Raw genomic sequence first — 26,913 nt, 5'->3', positions numbered from 1 at the left:
ACCTTTGATGATTTAAAATTCTTATATTATTAATATAGCTTTGATTATTTATTTGAAAAGCCTCCAGAATTGGGTGGAATTAAACCAAAAGTTGATGAGTCTGGTCCTATAAGTAACATTATTAAATTTCAAGCTATTTTGCATGTTATTCACATTTTGTGTTTTTTTTTCTATTTCTTTTTTGCTTCCCGCTGTTTCTCATCTTCTTCTTCATCTGTGCTATTTTAAATACCTTTATTTTAAAAGGTCACTATTACCATAATATTCTCATGAGTGTTGTTGAAGAGAAGAAAGATGAAAATAACCATATTTTATCCTATAATAACTTTGAGTTTGTACTTCATTAACTGCTTTAAAACTACAGAAACTAGGCTCAAAAAGTGCTTGATTTAACTGTTACAACTACATGAAAACTATATGTAAACCAGGAGCTAATCTGAGAAAGCTTACTAAAGTTGCAGTTAAAAAAATTCTAGGAGAGGGGCTGGCCCCATGGCATAGTGGTTAAGTTCGGCGTGCTCCACTTTGGCGGCCCAGGTTTGCAGGTTTGGATCCTGGGTGTGGACCTACAAAACTCCTCAGCCATGCTGTGGTGGTGTCCCGTATACAAAATAGAGGATGCTAGCTCAGGGTGAATCTTCCTCAGCAAAAAAAAAGAAAAAAAAAAAAAGTGCTAGGAGAAAGATGATCATACTTAGACTATGAAAACCCAGCTCTACTTGACTCTTACTTGTAAAACTCTTTCTTTTTGTCTTATCTAAGCGTAGGTCTTAGAAAGTTTTGTGAGAAGTAACGTAAAAGGACTTTTTAAATTGTAAAGTGATGTATAAAGCAAAAAAAGTTTTTAAAAATGTTCCCAGTGTCAGCTGTGTAAAATCTCCATGTTTATATTTAGCCTATAAAGAGGTTGAGGATTCATTAATTAACTTTTATTTAAGAATTATATTTTATTCCTCTGTGCAATAAGAATTGTACTACCTTATTAATTGCAAGTTTGTTTTCAGATTGTAAGCTCCTTGAGTTCACATATCGTTTTACTTATTACTTGAGTTTACTTATTACTTATTACTTGAGTTCAGATATCAAGTTTTATTTAGTAATAGATTGTTATAAGTAATCAACAATATTTGTGGAATAAATGAAAAACTTTATCTTGTTAAGCAAGACATCTATATTTCCCTCTAATTTCCTTCATGTTCTGCCGAGAAAGTACCTGTTTATTGCCCTCATCAGAAAAATGAATAGAGGACTTAATTTGGGGAATGAATAGTCCAGAACTGAAATAATGATTTGCATTTGGTGCATGGGAGGTACACAATAGATACTTGTTACATGAATACTCAATAATAATTGCTAAGAGATTTGCGTACTTTTAAAAAGCTGTTGACAATTGCTCTTCACACTTCTTCCTCCAGCCATGTGTGCAAACTAACCTTATTTTGGAGGAGGGGGGCAGTGTACATAGTAAGTCTTAAAGTCTGGCTCCTGTAAAGGAAGCAGGGAGAAGCTGCCTCCAGGAAGCACAACTCTGGCTCAGTATAAACATTTCCTTCTTCTCTTGGTATTCTAAGAGCACGAGAATATTTCTCTTGTTTTCTGGCCCTTTTGTTAATCGTGTTTGGCTAGCTCACCTGGCCTGGACATCCAGATCCTCTGATGTTCTGATCGTGTTTCTGACTGTGCTCCTGAGCCCTGAACAAGTGACGTGGACTGCTCTCTGACATCTGCCTACCTTTTGGTGTTCCACAGTTTGCTGTCCAGACTTCACCATGCTGAAATGACAGGTTTTCCCAACATGCGTGATTCTGACCTTGAGATCATTCTGATGGGTTCCCTCTGAGTTTAGACCAATCTGATTGGGTCCCTCTGACCTCAGACCACTCTGATTGGTTCCCTCTGTTCCCTTTGCCAGCTCTCCCTTCCTTAGACTGCTAGGCCTGTGGCTGGGTCTGTTTTGCTTTCCTGGCTGAAATGGGAGCTTGACTCGTGGAGCTCATGTGGAAATAGCCTGTTCCTGGTTTGCCTTGTATCACACCTTGTGCGAACACCTTCAGAGAACCATAAAGATGGTTCACAGATTAAAAACTGAGAGTAACAAGGAAGCTCACAACACAGAAATTATTTAGCCTAGGAATGTGAAGTCTGAGGGACAACTTAATAACAGTCTCCAATTACGCTGAGGGTTCCGTTAGCATCTTAATGCTGCAAATTGCAATCAGCTGTTTTTAATCTCTTCTGAGGACAGAAATCATGGATATGAGTGTTTGTTATAGCACAAGATATCAGGGTTATGCATAAAGAAGAATTTCCTGATGGAATTAGCTTATAGCAATCTCCACGCAAACAGAAAATGTGGGATAAAATGAATTTAATCTCATATTCTTGATTTCCTTTGGGTGAATTCAAATATTAAATCTTGAATGACTCAGATTTTCAACTGGCTCACAGCAACAAGATTCAAGGTCATCTGCTTTCCAGGTGATAAGAATAAAGATTGAAGCTGACACGGACATTCTGAGCTTTCACCATCGGCTCCGCCCATTTCTCCATCATCTCGCCACATCTCCCTCATCGTACTGTTTTAGTTTTCTGCTTCAAGAACTGACTTTGTTGCTGAAGATATAAGAATCGACTAAGAGAAGGTATCTGTTCTTGGTGCCAATATACATGGGGCTTATTTTCAAGTGTAACATTTCCCAAAATAATAATTTAAAAGGAAAGCGTTGTGCTATCATACATCTTTCTTTCTTTCGTTTAAAAGATAGTCCCCAAGCAAAGCGTATGGTGCCAAGTACCACGCTATAAGTGCTAATATGAAACTGTATTGAGTTATGGTACGATTCTTTAATTTCCTTAGTTGAAAATTTTTCTATCATTCATTTTTACCCTACATAAATTTATAAGCGTTTATTAGGAACTTAGCTCTTACTTTAGTCGATGCCCACCCTCTGCAGAAGAACGTTATCTGACTCCCCACCCCCTTATTTTTCTGCTCATATTACAGGGTTTTTCTTCAATCTATGTGAATTCAGAAAATCTTCTTTTTGAGAGTTTATGGTGATCTATATCTATCATCTATGGCATCTGAGAACTAGGGGGGATATACGTCCATTTTCTTCTTCAAAATTACCCATAAAGATTGCATCAAGCCAACTTTCAGAAATCAGTAAAACTTATTTCCCTATGTGACCTGAAGGATCATCACCCATGAAGTAGATTATGTTGTTGTGTTAATATTCTTTCTAGCTCTCCTAAGGCAGATAATGTTCCCTCTCATTGAAGCAAGTCAATGTGGTGAATGGTTCATTACCATGTAGAGAGGCTTTGCTTCTGTAGCTCATCTCTATCAGAAGTCTTGTTTTGTTTTTACAAAATTCTGATTAAATCTATCATTATCAAAACATATTTCCTCTCTCTATCTCTTCCAGTTCTGCCTTACGCATATTTGTGGCTGAAAGGATGGATTCTTTGCTCCAACAGTTCCCAACATGGCCGACCGAGGATTATCTAGTAATGCGTGCCCACCTAACATCTGGCAGAGTGGATCACAAGTATGACTCACTTGGGGCTTAGGGTAGGCCCTCTTGTTTACACACCTGAAAGCACTCCCTTCTCTGACTGCCTTGTTCAAGGTCAGTTTTCTTTTTTCCCCTTTTGCTTCCTTATCTACAATGTTTCTTTTTTGAGTCTTAACCTCAGCTGCTCCCCCCTAAGAACCTAAACCAAATCTATAGAACGGTTCCAAATTTTTAGAATGTTTAGTCTTAAGGCAATACTCAGCACCTTTTATAAATCGCTCTATCATATTGTCTCTGAGGTGTTTTCCAATTCTGGTAATCCATTAAAGCAAACCAACAGCAAACCAAGGAACTTGACATTGAACATGAGCCCTGTTAAAAACAACCCGATGTAAACTCACTTGGAAAGTTTTATTACAGTGTTTGAGAATGTCCCATTTTCTGTCAGGTCACTGCTCTTTTGGTTCACCTGAGTGTGCAAAAATGTCCGTCACTCCTGTATACCAATCTGTAAATCTCCGTCTACATATTGCCCTCATCTCTTTGTGTTATGAGAGGCTAAGTGCTTCTCTGCAAACTCTTGGGCTTGAGCCACACACCATTGTTCCTGAACAGCAAGCTTTACTGCATTTTATTCAGGTCAAGCTATTAGACGTATTCCAGAAGAAAGATATATAGAATGTACAAATATTCAAGGTAAAACTTATTTGTAGTGAAATTAACAATAGAAAGAAATATGCCGTCAGATATTTGTTTTCTCGCAAAACCAAGTTTACAAAACAAAAATCCAATAATTATTGCATATCTATACCATGTGAGGCCTTGACCCTTAAGAAGTTTAGAACCTTCTTTGTGATGCAATAAATCAGTAAACAAAAAATTAGCTGGCATTTTTATCCCCCCAAAATAATAGCGATTCAATACAACAAAAGAAGACCTGGACCCTAAAATATAGTCGACATTTCATAAAAGTCTGTTCGATGAAAATGAATAAGTGCATGAATGAATAACTGGAGATAAATGGACAAATCAGTGTGTAGATAATGCTATAAAATTTGGGGGTAAGAAAATATTATTTTAGGCTGGTGTGATTGCAGAAAGCTTTCTGGAAAAGGCAAAAGGTGAAATAAAAAAAATTCAAAATATTTAGGGAGAAGAGGTTTAACTATTACATTATTATTCAAACTTATAGTAGGACTAGTTAAGATCTGGCCAACTTCTTGTAGTGTTCACTTATTTAATTAATGGAAAGTAACCATTTAATATTTGAATATAAGACCTGAGCAGAGAATTAGAAAACTGCAAATACAGGTTTTTCAACCTACAAGATGTTCTTTTCTTTAATTTTGTTTTTGGGCTAACACACTGTGGCAGAGTAAACATTTTAAAACTCCATTTGTCAAAGTTCACAACAAAACCTTTCACACAGAAACCAATTGAGGGAGACAACAAGACAGTCCTATTATACTTATAGAGAAAGTCCTTCAAATTGCTTAATGACCTTTGGCAAAATACCATCTTGACTCACTTTCACGGAAGTGTGTGCCTCTGAATGCCGGAACAAAACTGAAATGTTATGGTTTCAAAAATGCCAATTTTTACCTGCTAAACACACCCACAACACACATAAATACAGTAATGGAAAAAAAGAAAGCTAAAGAAAAACAGAAGCCCCAACACTCTAACAGCTGTTGCTGCTTTCAGGGTAATGGGCCTTATTTTGAGAATAAGCAGCAATTACACCTTAAACTCTGCGTGTATGTGTGTAGGGCAGATTAAAAAGTGTCAGAGCTCAGGAAAACACCATTATACCCTCCCCCATCTGCTGAGTATAAAGAAGGGTTTTTTTTTTTCCTCCCACCTCCCTCCCCCCTCAAAAAAAAGACCTGTCTGTGGGGGAGAGAAATTAAACTCCTAGACTGGGTATTTATGCTTTCCTGTCCAGCGCTGAGGAACTTTGATGATTTACTACCTACTATACATTTTCATCACACAAAACATCACTTACAGCACTTATGTGATTACCTAATTAAGTCATTAGACACAAAGGTGCTTATCATGAGATAATTACATCCCGGGGATATAAAGAAAGAAACAGAACCCAGCTTGAAACAGGAGTCCTTCCTTTTACAAGGGCTCCTTCATTATGGGAACCGTATCCAAGGAGGCAGGTGGAGGAGCTGGGAGCTGTGTTTTTCTCCATTGAGAGAGCTGGGGTTGGAGGTCAGACTGAAAAACCTTGCCGTCCAAATTTTACTCAATTATGTAGAGCCCACTGATTGCTGCCAGGGCACCCATGGGCATGCGCACAGGCCACTCAGAACCAGAGGGCTGGAATAGTGCTCCAGAAGGATGTGAAACACCAATCACGGAGGTGAATACTGTTGCAACTCCCCTGGAGGTCTAATTGCTGATAAAATTAAATATACAAAGAGATACCTCTGCATGGCAAGCTTAGATGTCAAAGATCTCTTAATGTGGTTTTGAAAACTATCAGATCATATCGCTTAGTGGTAACTAAAGGAGTAGAAATTTCCCCCAAGTGTTCATGTGTTTATTTCAATTACACTATATATGTAAATATATACACATCCACAAATTCATGTTGTGTGTGTGTGTGTGTAGATGCTTATACAAACACATCTCCATGTATACCAGCACATATCAGCATGAAGATACAGATGGGCCAATATTTAACAAAGTTACTCAAGACTGTAAAATTATAACCCATATACTGAAGAGTAACCTCACCGATCATCATTAACATCATTAAAACATTGTTAATTCTATAACCTGCTACACAAGAGTTTACATGTACAGACACATGCAAACATTCAGACACACATACACATATTAAGCTCTACTCAGAGAAGCTATGGGGCATTCCTTTTTAAACAGATCTGATACTTGTGGTTTTATTTACACAAAGATACACTATAGGGACAGCCAGAGTAAATGCAATATATTGCCTGGAAAGAAATAACAAGAGTGTAATGATTACCCAAATCCATATTACCTATGTATTCAAATAGGAATCACATTTTCAACAGAAAGCGATTTTGAAAAAGAAATTATACAAAGAAAAAAAAGGATGGATATTTAGATAGAGAAATTATAGAAGTGCTTTAGGAGAAAGCTTGAAAAATGGAAAACTTGTGAAGTCTATGTTTCTCTCTGGCTCCAATCACTTAAGATTACTGAAATATTTATACTTCAGGTTTGAGACTAAATTACAGATTTTATAAACATTTCCTAAATACATTGTACGTGAAGAAACATAAGTGAAAATATATACGTTTTAAATGTGTAGTCCCGGTGTAAAACTGGCATTGACCACAAAGTCAGCAGATGTAAGTTCTAGATAACCCAACTCCTACTAGCTTCATGTTTGAAGCAACTCACTTTATATTTCTTTAACTTAGTTTTTATGCTGTAAAATATGTCATCTAGATCTGTCCCTTTCCCTACCCACACATTCTTCATCTCTCTACAACATAAAATACACACACATACACACACATATCACAGGTTACAACTTGCTGTACTAAAATCATTCAAAAAGCTGTGCAATTAAAATATATAGTCTATAAAATGTTCATCATTTTTTTCAGCTAACTTCTACTTATTGTTAGAAAAGGCAATTAGCTAGTTAGTAGAAAGCCAGTGGGGCTTATGGATTTGTGCTGTCCTTTCTCTATTTCCCAAGTACCTCCCCAATGCCAAGCAAGGGCATGTTCCAGGGACAGCTGGGGCTGACTATATGACATTGTCTTTACCCTCAAGATCTTATAACCCAAGTAAGAAAAGTAAATGGATACACCATCCAAGAAAGTATGTAACTGAGGGTTAAATTGTGTGGTGTGTAATAGGCATTGGAGCTCTCAGAAATCATTTGAAGAAGCTTACAGTTTGGACAAGGAGAAGGGAGAGAAGAAGGCTGTCTGAACAATGGGAACATACAAGCACTTTGAATACAAGCACAGAAGCGGGGGACAAGGCGCACTGGTAGGAACAATTCAACACCAGAGGCTGCACATAGAAAGTTGTGAAAATCTGCGCCACCAAAATAAGGTATTTCCTGCAGCTCTTAGTGCATTCTGTCTTTATGTCTAGTTATAACAGGATGTCAAAACGTTTGGCTTTAAAATCTGCTTTTCATTGTAGGTGGAAGATCTATGGAAACTGTTTTAAAATACACATAAAATCGGGTAGCACTCTACACTCCTGAGGTCTTGGGAAAACGAGCATCTTTTAGAGTTCTGGTGGAAATCTAATCCGACCTATATTTCGGAATGTGTGTTGACAAAATGTGTCATGATCCTTAAAAGTATTCATTTCCATTATTTCAGTTAATTTTACATTTGGAGTATGTTCCTAAAGGAAAAAAAGTTACACACAAAAGTACAAAGATGTTTATTGTAGCAATTTTTTAAAATAGACGAAAATAATGATAGTAATTTAAAGCGTCCAATAGTGGTTATTGATTATACAAATTATAATATTCCACATGCTGAATATTATACAGTCATTAAAATATTTTATAAGTAGTAGAGTGCATTTCCTTATCAGTGAAATACATATTAATTTATAGGTGTATATACATGTACACACATACAGAAAAGTCCTAACATCATATAAATTTGAAATGTTAACAGCTATTAACTCTGAGATATGGAATGCCAATGCTGTGTTTCTTCTTTTGTAGTTCTATATTTTTATCGTTATTTCGTAAATAAGTCCATGCTATTTGTACACCAAAATTTTCTAAAAGTAAGAACACCAATTGAGCTGATATTTATAAAATAAGAAAAATATGGTATTTTAATTTTAGGCAAAAAAAACCCAAAATAGTAAATGTTTCTCATTTGGCATACTGACATTATTTCTCGATTCTTGCTTTTTAAATGGTCTCTCCTCCTGGATTGCATGCTTCGTGTTCTCCTGTTCACTTTCCATCTCTCTGCTCAGTCTTGTGTTTCCAGAACCGGCCCTTGTTTCTCTGCCAGCCCTTTACATGTGATGTATCTTCAGGCTCTGCTTTGGTCCATATCCCTTGCTGCTCCCCCTTTTCCATCTAGAGCTCATCCACTACAGAGGTTATAACTGCCACCTGTATATTATAACTGTGATACTCTGAATTTATCTTCAGCTGGCCCTGCAAGATATTTCCACATAGATGCCCCACCATAAATGATATTCTACTTCTCAACTCTGATTAATGAGCATACCCCAGAAATCTAATCTTTCTCCTTGACTCCATTTCTTGGCCATGGCCCCAAAATCCATAAGCTGAGCTAGAAACCTGGAAGCTGTCACTGATTTCCCTCTCCTTCACCCTGCCCACTGCTAATCAAGCACCAGTTCTGCTGATTTTACCTCCTAAATATTTCTGGAATCTGTCACCTCTTCTCCTTAAGTACAACTGTCCTGAATCAGCTCACATCATCACTTTCCTGAACCACAGCCACAGCCTCCTAACTGGTTTATGTGTCCTAGCTTTCTTCCTTCTCCAATTCAGCCTACAAGGATCGGCCAGAAGATCATGCCTCAGTCATAAATCTGAATAATTTGCTCCCCTACTTTAAATTCTTCAGCAGCCCCCTGTGGCCTGTAGGATAAATTCCAAGTTCCCTAATGTAGTTTGCAGGATCTTTCCTATCATGGTCCTTGCTTTCTGAGAATTTCATCTCAAGCTCAAACACAGAACTGCTTATATTTCCATTCACATATCATGCTCTCCTCATCATTATAGGACCCCTATGCCTTAACGTGTTTCTCTCTCTTTCCATCCCCAAGTCCACTTGGCAGCTGATCCTACTTACCTGTTAAGACTCACCTGAGGTTTCATCTTCTACAAGAAATGTTACTGACTCATAAGACAACCAGTGGTGTGCTGGCACCAGCTCTTCTGAGCTCATGAGTAAAGATTATTAAATTTTCAGGAAATTTGTGAGCCAGTCATTAAACACAGCCATTAATAAAAATTAATTCAGATAAACTTATGATTAAATTTGTATCCTCTCTTTGTTTTTTTTTTAGTTAGCCTGACTAGAAGCTTACTGATTTTATTGATCTTTTCAAAGGATCAGCTTTTGCTTTCATTAATTTTTCTCTATTGATTTCCTGTTTTCAATTTCACTGACTTTGCTCTAATTCTTATTACTTCTTTTCTTCTGCTTACTTTGTATTTACTTTGCTCTTCTCTTTCTAGTTATATAAGGTGGAAACTTGGATTATTGATTTTAGATCTTGCTTCTTTTCTAATATATGAAATCAAAACTGTAAATTTCCCTGTGAGCACTGCTTTCTTTGCATCCTACAAATTTTGATAAGTTGTGTTTTCAGTTACTTCAAAATATTTTAAAATTTCTCTTGAGATTTCTTCTTTGACCCATGTGTTATTTGGAAATGTATTGTTTAATCTCCATGTATTCTAGGGTTTTCCAGTTTGTTCTTCTCTTTTCCTTTCCATATCTTTTCGACTGTGCTTGTTCCCTTGTTGTGTCATCTACTTTGATGCCCACCTCCTCTCACAGAATGTGATCTATTTGAGGTGAGAGAGTGTCTTATTCATCTTCGTCTCCAGTGTCCAGCCCAGTGTCTGGCACATAGTTGGTGTTTAGTAATATCAGGTGAATGAATGAATGAACTATGTAAAAAGTACTCGTAGGCCAAATTTGGGAGGAAATACACCAAAAAGCTAAATAATGCTCATTCCTGGACTGTGAGATTATGGCTTTTTAAAAAATAGTTTTATGATATTAAGATAATGACCATACTTATACTAAAACAATTGTTACTTTTATAGTTAAAAAAAAGCAAGAAAGACGTTGAAAAACTGTGATGTGTTCCTTGACTTCAACTCTTCTTCTAGTTCTGCTGTTCAGAGCCATCTACTTTCAACTCTTATCGCTGTTTCATCTGGTATTTACTCCATATTCCTGAGTAATATTCTTACACTGCTATGCTGATGCTGTTTCTTGATTTCTTTCTCTAAATTATTTGAAGATATAGTTGTTTTTAGAACACTACCCAAACACACACACCTCTCCAACCTCCCAATGTTTAAATCACAATTTTTGATTAAATCAATTTTAGGTGCTGTAATATTATAGCTATGTAAATATTGTTCACTGCTGAACCAAGTAAAATACTTTGACTTTGTTTCCTTTCTTATACAAATTTCTGTTTTCCCTGAAGATACTATTCATTTTACTTTATTCTACTTGGGCCAGGAGTCAGTCTTGAAGATAAAAGCCACATACCAAAAAGATAAATATAACTATAGAATCAGGGTGCTTGATGACAATGGACTGCCTATTGTCACAGTTCTTTTATGTGATAGAGTAAGCCCTTTTACTCTTTTTTTTTTTAATTTATTTATTTTTCCCCCAAAGCCCCAGTAGATAGTTGTATGTCATAGTTGCACATCCTTCTAGTTGCTGTATGTGGGACGCGGCCTCAGCATAGCGGGAGAAGCGGTGCATCGGTGCGAGCCCGGGATCCGAACCCGGGCCGCCAGCAGTGGAGCGCGTGCACTTAACCGCTAAGCCATGGGGCTGGCCCAGCCCTTTTACTCTTAAACAACTGCTATTTTAGATTTTCTGCTATATGCAATTGAACCTAATCATATAATCCTAATTTGCGCTTTTTCCTTACTTATTCACATTCTTTCTCTCTCTTTCTCTCATTCTCTCCTTTAAGGACATCAGTTTCTGAGGTCAAAGAAACCTCTGTGAAAATAACCACATAATTACATTATTTGGACAACAATTTATTTTTCTAAGCCTCCACTTCTTCATCAATAAAATTGGGATGCTAATATCTACCTCAAAGTCTTACTCAGAGGTTTAAACTATCAAATGCATTAAAAGAGCTTAGCATAATGTCTTAAATATAGTAAATAAACTCATAATAAGTGGAAGGTAGAGGTTAGGTAGTTGTGGTTAGTTGAAGTAGCAGCTAGTAGTAATAGTAAAGGTCATGGGAGTAGCAATAACAACAATAGAAAGCCTTCTCTTTCTCAGACTACCATCATTTGCTATCATATAGTTCACCAATCTCTCATCTCTTTAGCTAGTTCTACCCATAATGAATATTTGTCATAAATATACTTTTATCTCATTTAATTTCTCTGTTTTCTGTTTTTTTTCTTCCTCTTCAATTTTAGAAGTCTCCAATACCATTTTATGTGCCCAAACCCATAATCTTTTCTTGAATCCTTTCCCTTAATTTCCTCGGTCTTAGAAATATCTCTCCACTCCCAAGAAAGATCTCAAATCAGAATATTTTGTGTGCAAAATGGATTGGAGACTTGAAAATGTGAGCTTTCTCAGCTTGACTCTGATCATGCATATCAGAAACAAAGTGAACAAAGTTAATATTTTTTCTTATTATTTGACATTAAGGTTTATTTTAAGACAGCAACCTTGTGTCTGTGAGTAATGGGCTCAAATGCTTTTAAGCAACCTGATTATAATCTATCAAAGCAATTGTGTGAGAGTTGGCAAAGAAGAATGACATAAACATTCAAAAATATGAAAGTATATAGCTTTCTGTATATTAATACTATAATAGATGAGATGGGTTTTGGACAAGTAGAGAACTGGGTTACCCTTTTTGTCTTGGGATATTTAAAATTTTAATTCCCCTGTACTTTAAAGTCAAATATAATACATGGGACTTAAAGAAACAGTGAATTTTTTTGTTTTATTGCATTTTTCTTTAATTGAAGGCTTCTGGAGAACGTCTATTCCACTCTCAACCTCCATTTTATAGACAGATTTATTTCTAGCTCCCTATTTTATGCCTCACTGTGTGTTGTAATTCCAATGAGTAGCACCGTATCTTATGGCCAAACCTAATCCTAAGTAATTACAGAGGATACACTGTATACACGGAGCTAAACTCAAACAGAAAATAAGAGAAAGTACTTGTCTTTGCAGGTGAGGGAAAATGCCTAGGGTAGGAAAGTACAAGTCAGGGCAAAAGTAGGTAGGCATAGGCCAAGAAATGAGATCCCATTACTTATTAAGCACCTTCTCTATATCTGTCATTGAGCTTGCTGATTTACAAACAATATCTTACATAATCTCTCCCCTCCAAAAAAAACTAAGATGTAGAAATATTTTTCCCATTTTATAGGTATGAAAATTGAGTCTCAGAATAGTTAAATAGCCCAAAGTCACCAAATTGTGGAGAGCTTTATTTTGAATCCAAATTTGTTTAGAAACCCTTCTGAATATGTCTAAAACTATTCCACACACGAATAAAATATTACTCGGAAAAAATACTACCACAGGTCTACCTCAGTAAGAAGAAGAAAAATGGAAATGGTGGGTGAAAAAAGAATAAGAATCCAAGGCAACCATACAACACTTTCCACATAAAGACTGGCTTGGAGGATGAGAATAATTCCCATCTTTCTTTTCAAGGAAAGCAATCACACCACAAGAAAATCACATCTAGGACTTGATTAAGAAATAATTTAAGATTCTTCTAACTCCCAAGCCAATCTGTCTGCAAGGTTTAGATGTTCCTCAAATAGTGTTATTTCTAATTACACATGACATTAATATCATTACTGGTATTCAATAAAGGGTAAAAAAAATCAGATATAAAGCAACCGTTAATTCACAGAAAAAAAAAAAAACCTAAAATATCTAGTATTTATTTGATTGTAGTTAAAATTGGAACTATTTCAAGGTTGCCTTTTATCTGAAGTCCTGATTTTGGCTATTTGACTTTTCTGCATTTCAGAAAAATCACAAATTATGCCAATTTGTTTTTTAACTTTTGGTAAAACTTAGGAGAAAACCCATGTTATTTATAAAAACAGTTGAACAGCTGATAAAGAGTTTACACTGATTCAACTCAGAATTCACAAATTTTCTTAAGCAACAGAAAAGATGGGAAAATTGTGGAATTTGAGCTGAAGATCATATGTTTTAATTTTAGAATATTGATTCATTGCAAATGAAAATGAAAGTCCCACTTTCTTTGGCTCAACTAAAATGGTTTCCCACAAAGACTCTGAGACCATATTAACATCTTCTATCTTATGTAGATTAGAAGTTAATGAACATAAAAACCATTAGTCTTCACTTATGTTCTATAATTGAATCGATACAATTGATTTTAAAGTTCAGAAGCACTCCACGTTTTAGTAAAGCATATAGAGGCTTTTAAGACTCTGACTTAGCTCCACAAACAAGCCCATCAGACTGATAAGAATTCCCAGAAGAAAGGAAACACAGCATTTACTGTGCTCAGAATTCCACATTTATGACATGAAACCCTGCTTTTTTTCATAACCTCAGCCCTGACCTGTTGAGGAGAGAGGATAAGTTATGTGAAACAGAATATAATGAGGTTTGCATGTTCAAATGACATAAAGTCTCTATTCTTCCATAAAATCACAAACACGCACGCATGTGCACGCACAAACACACACAGCCACACAGAAACAACTATGTAGGAATTGGAACATATTCAATGACTTGCATAAAACAAGCTGAATTTTCATTCAAGTCTGAGAAGAAATGTTATGGAATCATGTTCTGTGGGGCCCCAGTAACTGTTTCTGAATGATGGTGCTTTCTGCTCCCCCACTGGGACTTTGGGGAGCTCTGCACTTACCTCACAGTGGTATGAGCCATGTGGTCACATCCTATAAAGTCACCACTTTCTAAGGTCATCAGATATATGGATAAAAGGGCAAGAAGCCTTCTTACTGAAGTCTTTAACCAGAAAGTCAACAGGAATGCACCATCAATTTAGTTCAAAAAAAAGAATGACTTGGTGTCTAATTCCAAATAAGGGTTTCCACTGAATTAAGCCTCACTTTAATGAAAAAAGAACGTTGTCTAATTGGATTTGTAGTCTTCTCTTTTAACATATGCCATCGATTTTCCAAAACAGGTACTATTTTTCTGAAGTTTTGTTAATTATCAAGAAATAGCAGTTCTCAATTTTAACCACTGCCATCATCATTGGATTGGTTTTATAGCTCATCTTTTTTTTCTTTTTCCTCACTCTGTGGCACTGAGGAATCTAAAGGGAACAGTGAGTTAAATTTATGGAATTTGACCATCTGGCCTCTCAAAAACAACTATACATTATATATATATGTACATATAAACTATAAAGAGGCTTTAGCTTCTGTATTGTCTACAATACTTGCAACAAAAACTCATGGGGAGGATTAAAAAAATAAAAATACTTATCTAGAGGTAAAACCCATACTAGCCCATCAATAAGAATTACATATACATATTAAAAAATGTTTTTCTCCTTTAACTGTCTTTTCAATGTGAAGTTTCACCAATACCAACATTTTAGTACTTATTTTGTACTGGTTAAGAATCTATATGTGAAGCCACTAGCTATAAAGGCTCCCACAAATTTCCAAAGGGCCATCTCCCTAGAAGTATGGGGGAGGAAACGTACACAGTTATGTCCAATATATGCACCTAGCAAAAAGGAAAACATTTCTGCTATCTGCCTATCCATAAATTTCTGACAATGACCGGGGCATTCACATACACTCTGAACTCAAGTGTCTACAGACAGATTCCCTCAACCCTCCCAACTGTTCAGTCCCTGGTATTTGTTACAGCAACGCAAGGCTGCACCACTCGGATTAAAACCGCATGTTGCTTTTCCCTTTTATTTCTGGCCAGCCGCCCAAAGCCACACAGCAGGTGCTGTCTCGGGAATGTCACCATCTAATAAAAGTATTGTAACATAACACAGAGACAATGGGGTTCTCTCTGGATACTCTTTGCTTTTCTTGACAGATTGCATTCCTAATAAGACGGTGTCTCAAATCTCAAGGCGGAAGACAGTATATATGTTTTATTGTTCAAAAAAAAACCCCACTCATATTAGTTTTGCTTGGGCAACGAAGCCCAGTGCTGAGTGACAGGAGTTAAGACAGCAACTGCCAGCTGCTGCGCTGCACAATGTTGAAGGAGGAAGGTTCAGGCAAAGTTCTCCAAAAGGCAGCTCTGTGTACTTCTTGGGTGCCTCACAGAATGACATCTTAATTGCTTTTCTAAGTAGGTTATGCGGGAATGATATTTAAAAAAAAACCGTTTTAAGGGAGTGTGAGTGATTTAAGTGATTCAATTCAATTCAAGTGATTCAAGGGAGTAAGAGAGCAGAAAAGTTCAATTACAGAAACTAAAGGAATCAGAACCAGGACAGGAACAACTTTGAGATTAGATCCTACTACTTTGAGATCTAAAGATTTTGGGTTTAAGGACTAGATCCTGGGCATGTTCATGTGATGCTTCCCTGAAAAATCATGAAGTTCATTTTTTATGATGCTCTTGTTGGGACTGTGATTTGAAAACGGAAAGTGAATACCCCAAGAAAAAACAACTAGTTGGACCATTTGTCTTAGAAACAGATAACACATTATAGAAAATTATGTTATTGTACACGTACCAGACACAGATAATACAGCCCTAAAATTCAAAGAGAGGAATTTTATTTTCAGTTAAAAATTTGCCTGACTTGTTTTGACTTCCTTTAGTTGTCTTTGGGAGAAGATCCTCTTTGGAACTGGGTCAGGGGATAGTGAGTGATCCAGTAATACCTGTATAAGAGATGCATTTTTATATGGATTCAGATACATCTCAGGTCAGACCATGCCCTTCTGAAAGCATTACTATTTCATGCAATCAGAGGTTTCAGAACATTGTCTATGGGAACTAAGTAGGTAATATTCCTAATGGAGAATATCATCATCAAGTCCCAAACTTATGTGAGTTACATTCCCAGTTATTTTTTCCTCTTTCAATGGGTAGAAAGAATTTAGGTAAAAGTCACACTTTCCTTCTGTAATAGCCAGCCTCTTAAGCATCTCCCCTGCAGCTGTCTATCATTTTATGATTCTCATACAGCTAGAGTTGGTGAGAAGACTGATCACCTGCTATGCTCTAAGACTTTACATTCAATAGTTCATTGATCCCTTCAACCTGGTAAAATAATTGGTTTTATATTTTTAGATGAGGAAACTTAAGATCAGAGCAGTTAGTCACTATGTCTAGGTCACATAACTGACAGGTTTACAACCAGGATTTGAACCTATGTCTATCTGACACAAAAGTTTATGTTCTATGCATTATAGGACACTTCCTTTAGCAGAAAATACGTACGCTAAGGTCGTCTCCTTAAAATATTAATTGTCATACATTAGTACTCATCATGTAAACTCTTTTCTTACAGATTTTTTTCAAATTGAACTAAATTAAGCTGACTAAAACTGTGTCAAACAAATCTCAGAAGGTTTAGGGATTGAATGGAAGTGGAAATCTTGCCAAGTTTAACAGCCCACTCTAAACTTTCCAGGCAGTACGTTTACAGCACAGATTGAGTCTCTAAAGATACAAGATTCCTTGTATTTGACAAGCTGTGATGTCCTGTATAGATGTAGAAAGGCATGTAAAAGAATTCTTTGGACATCAAAGGGCTCATAAACAGAACTGTATCATGTAGTTTTGTACATATTATCTATGCTCTAGAAAGGCTTTTAAATTTGGTGTCATCCATTCAATGAGTCTGCGTAATGTTTCTTTTTTCAATCATTTCTCACTGAAAATTTCATGACTTCATTTATCCATAAATATTCTCCTTAAAAATCAATGTATAAGCAGAATGGAGATGAAAAAATTGAGTATAAAGGGAATTGTAGTTTATACAGTCATGGAATACATTTATGGGAGTTGGTAGGGTGTAATTTTTTATTATCATGCAAGATATCTGGTAAACCCAAAACCCAGAACATTCTCTCTTTGTTCAGCATTTAAATTTAGACAGTAGTTTGATTTCAGTTACTTTTCTTCCTAAACTCTTAGGTTTGACAAACTGGGCTTTGTGTCCTATGACAACAGCTTTTCTCAAGAGATTTCTGGTACTTTCTGATTCTGGTTGGACTGGAAATACCACAAAAACAACTTTCCTTATGGTATTTTGGCACTTCGACCATCAGGACCAGATGGTACACAGAAGTGCAGAGGAAGCACTGAATATGAATAATGATACATTTTTAAAAATCATCCCTCTTCTCTAACTTTATTGCATTTCAGATGAAGGTTCATGCCAATTTACATTCTGATCTGAACATGCTCATTCATTTCCAATGGAGGAAAACTGGATGGCAGAGCTGTAGAATGGTTTAGATTTAGAACAATTTCTATTCTTGATTTTGCCCCATGAGACTCAATTCCAGCAATTTCTTTTAGACAGAGGCAGAGCCCTAAAATGTGGTCTTCAGAAGAAAGTGTAAGAAAGACTATAGATGCAGTACTAAATTTGACAATCAAGCATGAACAAAAAGAAAAAGCATCATCTTCATCCACCAACGAGAACAACAATGGTGTGACTGTAGGTGAGCATTAAATTTGGTCACAAATGCACTCAATAAATGCTCCCTATATTTGGTGCAGTGTATGCTGAGTTCTCTTAAGAGAAAGGCAACTTAGGTCTTAAATGTGGTGTATTATTTTTACACAGAGGAGGTTGAAATGTTGCATTGGATGCTGCTGTTTGTGTTTCTTTGTGCGTATTCATTATTTCTGACTCAGGATATGGATTCTGGGGTAGTAAGAAAAATTCAACGGTGACCTATATCCTCACTAACTCATTTATAATAAATAATGGAGAAATAACTAAATTTAACCTCCTTTCCTGTTTGCAGCTCTCACAGAAGTGCTAAAAAGAAATAAAGTAGTTGGAAGTTAGGAAATAAGACTTAAGATGAAGTTAAACCGAAAAAATCAAATAGAAGAGCAAGACTAGATATTCTACTTTTTTCTAAAATTTGTTGCTTGGAACATTAGATTCATTAGATGTTAATAGCTTTGAGACATGCTGGAATAAATAAAACCAAGCAGGCTTTTGTTGGTTTCTTTTCACAATGTGTATTGAAATGCTCCAAGAGAATGATAAACTGGGTAGATTTTCCAAAAATTCTATGTCCATGGAATCTTTTTTTCCAGGGAGAACTTTGCAAAACAAATGACCCAGTTTTTAAGGATTCAAAGGATAGCCAAGTTTTCAGGATAACTAAGTTTTAAGGATTCTGGGGTCACGTCCCATTTCCATTCAGATACATGTTAAAAAGTTAGCCACATTTGTAAACGCTTAGCAAAGTAGTGTAAAGACAGTTCTTCACTTGTTAGATGTTCAATATTGCTTCAATGAGACATTTTTAAAAGATCCAAATTGAGGATTAAATTGGAGAGATGTGGTTATCGAGAATCTTCTGAAGAGAGCTGAGTGCAAGAGTACAGAGTAAGCATAAAAACTTCAACAATCAACAATAACGGTAAAGAAGATAATCCCAAATACCATTGGTACATTATTTTAACTCAGCTGATCTCTGATAATTACCTTTGATAGTTAATGTTGGTCTTCTCTTAAGATTCAGTTATTTAACACCACTTCATATTAACAGAAAATGCAGATTCCTGCCTTTATTTATTTTTTTTTAACTTTTTAGAATGATGGAGAAAAAGTAAAGGCAATCTTAAGTAAAATCTTCCAATAGAAATAGGGAAATTACTAAGTTTCCTTGTAGTAATCTTTGTGGAGATAAAAGAAGCTTTAATTAATACAGATTATCAAAAATGAATGAATGCTTAAAAGGAAAGAAATTTTCACTTTTAAATTTTTCTTATAATTTTGCATTGCAAGGAACTAACAAAGTAAATATTGCTAATGGTCCAATATGCACCAGGAAAAAATGTTTGACTATCAAAAAAATCAACTATTTAGAGAATCTTAATCTCATATAATGAGAATCTGGTCCTATCCCGATTGATGTTTTGATACAAAAGGTATTTTAGTATGGTTACCTGGAAATATAATGTTTAATTGCTTCAGACTAGCTCTGATGAAATGATTTGACCACTCTTGAACTCAAACCAAAGAATTAAAAGTAGAGATCTCTTTGTTGGAAGTTTGTTAAAAATAACACTTTTACCTCAAGCACAATTTTGTTTAATAAAGCAATTACTTTGCTTTAGCAATTTTCCAAAAGAATTAAATACTAAAAACAAAAAATAGGATTTTGTAGATTCTGTTCGAGGAGAAGAATTCATTATTTGAGAAGGTCATGTATTTGATGACCTCAAGAACAACCTCTTGACTGCTCCCTCATGAGCCCAAGTTTACATGATTAGATATGACAAACTGTGGAGTCTCATCCTCGTGAGAATAGAAAATATGATTAAATGTTTGAGATACCTAAAATAGAGTTCTCAACTTGAAAACTATTGACATTTTATGCCAAATAATTATTTGTTGTAAGAGGAAGTCCTGTGTTTAGCAGCATCCTTGGCTTCTACCCACTAGATGTCAATAACACTCTCACCCACCAGCTGTGACAACAACAACGTCTCCAGACATTACCAAGTATCCTCTGGAAGAAAAAATTGCCTCCAGTTGAGAACTGCTGGTCTAATATATTCATGTCTCCCTGGACATGAATCTACAGAGAATTAACTTATGGAGTTCTAGAAACAATTCCTCTGTGCTTCCCACCCTCTTGGAGTTTACAGAAAAGGAGACTCTTGGAACACTTTTGTAAGGATATTGACTTCTATCCACACTGAACTTCACTATTGCATTGTTTTCAAGACTAAGTTGTCCCTGTTTTATAAGGTCATCACTGTACAATAAGGATTTTCCATAACAACATTCCTGCATTCTATAGCAATCCCTAAGAAAATAGAAATTGTCTTATTTCTGAATAACAATGCACTCTAATGGGCAACGTCTGTGCCCTCTAGGTCTTTGGACAATTTACGTGTTTTTTAAATGTATTATTTGTACAGATTTTAAAGTTATAAATATATTAAAGTCAACATTCAGTAGTCAACTTTGATCACATCCAGGTCACAGCCCATGTGTTTTTATGAGACCTTTAAGGTCCTCTGTGGTCAAGACCTAAGTAACCTCTAGCTTCATCTCTTTCAACGCCTTGTCTTACAAATCACACTTTAAAAACTGGGGCGTCGTTCACATCATGCCCTACTCTGCCTCCTACCTTGTTGCCTTTGTTCCTGCCATTGCCTCTTTTAGGACGAAGTGTTTTATCCTCTTTCCATTTCTTAGGTAAATTTTTAACAAATTTTGAATTAAATAAAGATAATTGTTTCCCCAAAACTTGATTAGATGCATGGCCTCACATATATGTCTTATGAACAGAGCAGTAGCACTTAGTCAAAATATATATATATTTTAAAATATATATATGTCTTAAAATTATCCCAGAATTATGTGTATATGTTTAAGACAGCAAATGAACATCACCCTGTGTCTTAGGTGAACAACATAAATGCAAGTAGTAAAATGTTCGTGTGGATCAAAAATATTTCCTTCAATTACACAAAATTCAAGTATAATGCTCTCTAAATCAATTTTTTTTCAGTTTTTCTTTGATGGTTTCCGATATGAAACTACATATAGTTGATTCTCAGAAAATTATTTAGAGTTTTCGAGGAAAAAATATTGACAGGTGATTTCATAACTGTATTTTAAAAACAACAACAATCAAATGAACAGACATACTAAACCACTGGCATCATCTGATATCACCAAGAAGTTCTACAGATATTTGGAACTGGAAGATGAGAGATAATTTCTAATTTTTCTGTGTTTATGTACCCTCAATCTGGAATAGAATGGTAAAATACACTTATACAGCAGCTGTGATCATTTAAACCATTTGCTGTTTTTGTTTCTCTTTGTTTAATTCATGTATTTAGATGTTTTTGTAAACAAAATGATTACCCTGTAGCAGTTGGGTGACCAACCCACCCATGGTTGTTTTTTGAAATGGGGCAGGTGGTGTATGGAGGTTTATGAGCTGCTTCTAAGAGGTGAACAGGGGTACGTGACTATTTTTCCATCTGTTCTTTTGTGATTTACACAGATTCCATGCAGATAAAGAGGAGCTGCTACATCTGACAGAACTCCCCTAGCTGCACTATAAACAGCAGGGAAGGCCACCTGCTACTCTCCAACTTATGTTACATCAAAGCGCCTGGATCGCTCACCGTGATTGGCTGACAGCAGGTCTCCAATGGCAAATGCCTGCCCAATTCCACAAAAAGAAATTAGCAAGCCCCAAACCATTAAGCACCACCCAAGGAGTTGTAAATTTTGGGTGTGAGAGGAAGGCGATTACCTAGCTTTCGTTCATTTACGTTTTAGAGTTCCTTACATTTTCTCAGCTACTTTTGGTAATTTATTTTATTTTATTTTTAGAAGACATATCTGTGTCCTTTTTATAGCTAGGGTATTGTGGAGTGCCACAGGATACTTTTAAAAATGAGGGGAAAAAAAGAAAAATGTTTTAAAACGAGTGCTACAACAATACATTTTTCTTTTTCTGTTCTCCTTTTCCTTATTTAATATATATATTTATATTTATATTAATTTAATATTTATAATCACTCTTATTATGGCTTATCTGTTTTCAAAATTTATGCACAAATTTCTTGCCAGTGAACTTCAAGCACCAGATTTAATTTCCAGTTCCAGGTTAGGTCTGCTGCATGCTGAAGAGTAGAGGCCCCTCTGAATCTTGAGTGCCTGACACATAACTTGGAGGGAATAAGAAATGTTTATGGAATAACTAAATTAATGGATAAATGAGTGATTAAATATAAGTAAATACTGAATAAGTAAATTAATGGATAAACAAAAACTAAATGGTAAACCTCTATAAGAGCATGCTTTGGTACCATAATTGCCCATCAATAATATTTTATTTAAATCCAAACATTTATGACTGACTGTCTACTGAGGGTTGGAATCCTAACAGAGACGTGTCTGAGTGCAGACATTTCTGCCAAGTTCAAATCGTTCAGACCCCTAGAAGGAAGTAGAGCTTAGTCTATGTCACGGACATTCGTCTGAATTCCTAAGCTGCCTCAGAACAGGCAGTGCCTGCCTGGGGCTGTGTATCAGCCCAGAGATGCTTTGGCAGAACCACAGCAGCAGGTGCAGAGGCGAGAGTGTTGGAGGTGCCCCAGCAGCACGGTGTGGGAAGAACTTGCATAGTACCTGTCCTGCCGCCCAGCTCACATGCGGTCCTTGCAGAGATGTATTCATGAGCAGCCAGACATCAAATGAGTCTGCATTGAAAGGAGAGGAAGCAGCAGCAACAGCAACCAAAGAGACTCAAACCCAATAAAGACAATTAAGAAAACTTCATTTAAATATGAGAACAGTTCAACGCACCAAATGGACAGCTCATTATTGCACTTAGAAGTGGACCATCTGGCAGCCTCTGGGATGGTTCTGGAACAGGAGCCTGAGTCACGCATAGCTAGTAATAGAAAAATACAAGGTCACAGGAGGGTTTTACAATCCTTAAAAGAAGTCTTCATTTTGCACTTTTGGAGAGTTCACAAAGGTGGCCCAAGAGGAGGAAAAGAGTGGCACATTCTTGGAAATGGTTTCACCTGCAGCCTGTGGCAAAGGGGCAGAGAGGAAAGAAATGGGTGGGTAAAGGAGCCTGGGGATTTCAAACAGATAAGGACACTGAATTTAAGAGAGAGATTGAGAGAGAGAGAGGGAGAGAGAGCGCGCGAAGAAACTGAGGGTGCCAAGTGCACTGATTCTTGTCCTGTACATAAATCCCAAGTCATAAAACTGTACTCTTTCTAAATGTCAAAACTCCTTGAATATATTTATTTGTTCTTAGCAATCCATTTTGAACATTCCAAGAAATAAAGAAATCAATTAAAACTTGCCAAAATGTTTTTTTTTTTAATAAAAGGATATTTGGGGAGAACAAATTTTCCCAGCCTGTTTACAGAGCCCCTCTCTCAACACAGATCAGATATATGAATTTTTAACCCCATACTAAGCTGTGGATTTAAGGTCATGTGTTCTTCCAGCAAGAATGTGTCAGTTCCTGGACTAATCTGCTCCTTGGCAATGGTCCCCTGCACCCCATGGAGATGCTGTGGTGTTTGGAACGTCTGTTTACGCGATGGCCTCCTGCACCTGGAACAGCTCAGGGGGAGCTTGAAAAGGAACAATGAGTAGGGGCCGGACAGGAACTGAACCAGGTCGAGGAGTCACCATCCCCAGCAGCAGGGCTTATCTGCAAACACTCGGCCGACCATTACCACCTGAAAATGTCTCTCTGTCCTCTTTGATGAAGGAAATGCTGTCACAACCCATTAGTCACAGAAACGGTCCCTGGGAATTAGTGTGTTTAACACATCAACAGGTAATTAATAGAGAAAAATGGAAATACCCTTTGATCCTCTAATATTACTTCCGGGAAATTATCCTACTGACATGCTCATATACATGCTCAAAAGAATATGTTCAGGATGTTTATTGCAGCATCGTATGTAATAGCAAAAGGCTGGAAAGCAAAAATGACCATCAGCAGGAGGTTTAATTAAATTACAGCCCCTCTGTAGAGTGGAGTATTATGAAGCCATTAAAATAGGCAGACAGGAGCACCACAGCCGCTGCGCACAGCATGATCTCTAAGATTGTGAGTTTAAAAAAAAAAACAATGTGCATAATATGTAAGGCTATACATATATACGTATATGGAAATTTTCTGGAAGGGCCCAACACAAGTTAACTATTTTGGCCTCTGAGAAGAGGATGAGATGGGAGTGAGAATTTACATTTTATACCCTTTTGTAGTTGAATTATTTTTATTTTGTGAATATATTGAAAAAACAGTAAAAAATTTACTAACAAGGCTGGATTTGTGAGTAGGCAGAAGAGCTGAGACTGCTTTTGGGGGTCAGCAGCATGGGGCAGTGGAAAGATCATGGCCTTGGGCTCCATAGTCCTGGTGCCTTCAATATACTCTCTGGCGCATGATCCTCGGTAATTTACTAAGTCTCTCTGAGCTTAGGTTTCCTCACCTGCAATACATGTATGGTTAAAAATATCTATTTCCTTTGGATCTTGAAAATAAGCCAAACTACTTATCATTGAAAGTGAATCTTCTTACACTGTTTTACTCTCATACAATTTTTCCAGTAGAGCTATAGAGATGTAAATAAATTCTCTAAGCTTTAGTTTCCTCATTTCTGAAACTAGGATTTTAATAGAATCTAGCTCATAGGGTTGTTGTGAGGATCACATAGAATAGTGCATTAAGAGCATTTCAGTTTCCAGCACATATGAAATTGCTAAATAAATATTAATGACCATTATTGTCAGGGATAAAGGACCTACTATTATGGATCAGAGTTAAGGCAAACCGTACATATACGGAGACTGCTACAAAAGGTTTCTCTCAGCCAATCCAAATTGATAATTGTAAGGCTTCTTATCATACAGGATCCCTCTCTTCTACTTTGCCTCATAAAGAGATGTTTCCTGCAAACATAAAGTGTCTTATAATTCTTTGGCAAATTCCTCTCCCTCTGCTTTTCTTTGGTGCCAAATCAGGTCAAGGAAAGCACCTGCTAACACCCCATACAATTCATTTGCACTGTCACGGAAGAGGGGATTATAGGTTTTCCGTCTCGTTGTGTGTCTTAATTTGTGCTCCAAAAGCAAATCCTAAGTAATGAAGTCGTGTGAGTCAGAGGAAGGAGAAATGCCTGTAAATTGTGCCTTCATGAGTGAGTTACCACTTTGGGCACCTGTGAGCGTCGATCCCACTTGGCATGCTCTGAGAAACCATGTGGAATAGGCCCCAGAATCATCCCATCAGAGGCAGTGGAGACTGGGTAATTTATCTACCAACTTTCATTCCCCGTTAGTGGATTTGTCCTCTGGGTGTAAATTACTCTGATGTTCTGGGTTACATCTGTGCACGGCTCCTTTGGTCTGGAGAAGGTCCTCCAACAGAGAAGAAGAGAGTGGTCCGCTTGGAATTGGGAAGCTGTCAACATGTTGGAACTGTCCACAGTAGCAGGTGAAATGAGGTGGGCTCAGAGGATGTGGATGTAGGTCATCAACAGTGTCTGCCACACAGTGTGCCCCCCACCTCGGAGAACTGTGCTCTCCTGTCGTGGTAAGAGTTCTAGAGCTCCAGCACTCTCTATGAAGTCTTCTGTGCGTATGTCTATCACTGCTCTTTATACGTATTTGAAAAAATAATAATAATTGTCGTCTTCTGCATATTCTTCTCCCATTAAAATTGGAGATCATGAAGATCAAAGGCCTGTGACATTTGCTCCTTTGTAGCTTCAGAAGAGCTAGCACATGCCTGACCCCAGAGCAGGAAGGCAATAAATGATAGCTGAATGTAAGAATGAATGAATGAACAAATAAATGAGTGAACGAATTTTTGCCTGTGGTTGCTTATTCGGTAAGATTCATTGGGAAGAAGATTTAAATCCGGGTCTTTTAAGCCATATTATTTTCACTACTAACGAACACACATATTTTACAAGTTGAATTCTCTTTTTCCTTTCAATCCATCCAGCATTTCCCCCTCGGTCTTTGTTTTATCTTTCTATTTTTCTCTTTCCATTTTTCCTTCTCTCACCTTTACAAAGAAAATGTATACAATTTCTACAACTCATTAAAACTTTGCCACTGACCACATTGTAATATTTTGTATTATTTTGGATTGAGTTTTCTGGAAAGTAGAACTGGAGGCAAGAGGTTTACGTGTAATACCAGGTAGCTAGAGGGAGGGGCATGGGAAGAACAAATATGAAGATGAGTTATCAAGTTGGCTACCACTGAGTATGACCAATTTCTCTCCCCATGAGACAGTCCTCTCAGAAGCTGTACTAACTCTATCTCAGTATCACGTATGTAGGGAGGGAGAATTTCTGGCTTCCATATCCCACTGATCAAAGATTCATAACATAGGGATATCCTGTGCCCTTCCCATGCCCTTCTGGATTGCACATGCAGGACATGGAGTAAAGTCCCACAGTGTCCATATCTCAGCACCAACGGGAAAACTCAGGGGAGGGAGGTGAGAAGTGTCCTTGTGGGCAGGAGGCAAGGTGCTGTCAGCTTGCACCTGTGTGGAAACTGGGGAGTGACCGTGCAGAACTGGCTGCTGTGGTGACGGCTTCAATAAGACACAGGTGAGACTGAGAGGATCTGAGCAAGTGTTTAATAGGTATCCGAAAGAACCCACCCCACACTCCACTCTAGCCATTCATGCCTTACGAACCATAGCCCTCCCATAATAAAACATGGCCTCAATTTTTACGAAAACAAGATGTCCTCACTTCTTCTGTAGGAGGTGACCTCTAAGTCCAATCTATCACAGAGTCTCCAAGCTGGTAGCAAAGAGTAATCTCTGAAGAGACATAGGCAAGAGAGGTGGGCAACAACCCAAAATTTCCACTTTTGAAGCTGGTCCACAGGCCTTCATTAATAGTTTTAATTTCTTCTTTCTCTGTCAAACATTCTAGGTTTAGCT

Source organism: Ceratotherium simum, chromosome 24, assembly GCF_057802395.1.
Source record: "Ceratotherium simum simum isolate JZ-2026a chromosome 24, ASM5780239v1, whole genome shotgun sequence".
NCBI classification, from domain to species: domain Eukaryota; kingdom Metazoa; phylum Chordata; class Mammalia; order Perissodactyla; family Rhinocerotidae; genus Ceratotherium; species Ceratotherium simum.
Note: the sequence above shows the minus strand (reverse complement) of the source record.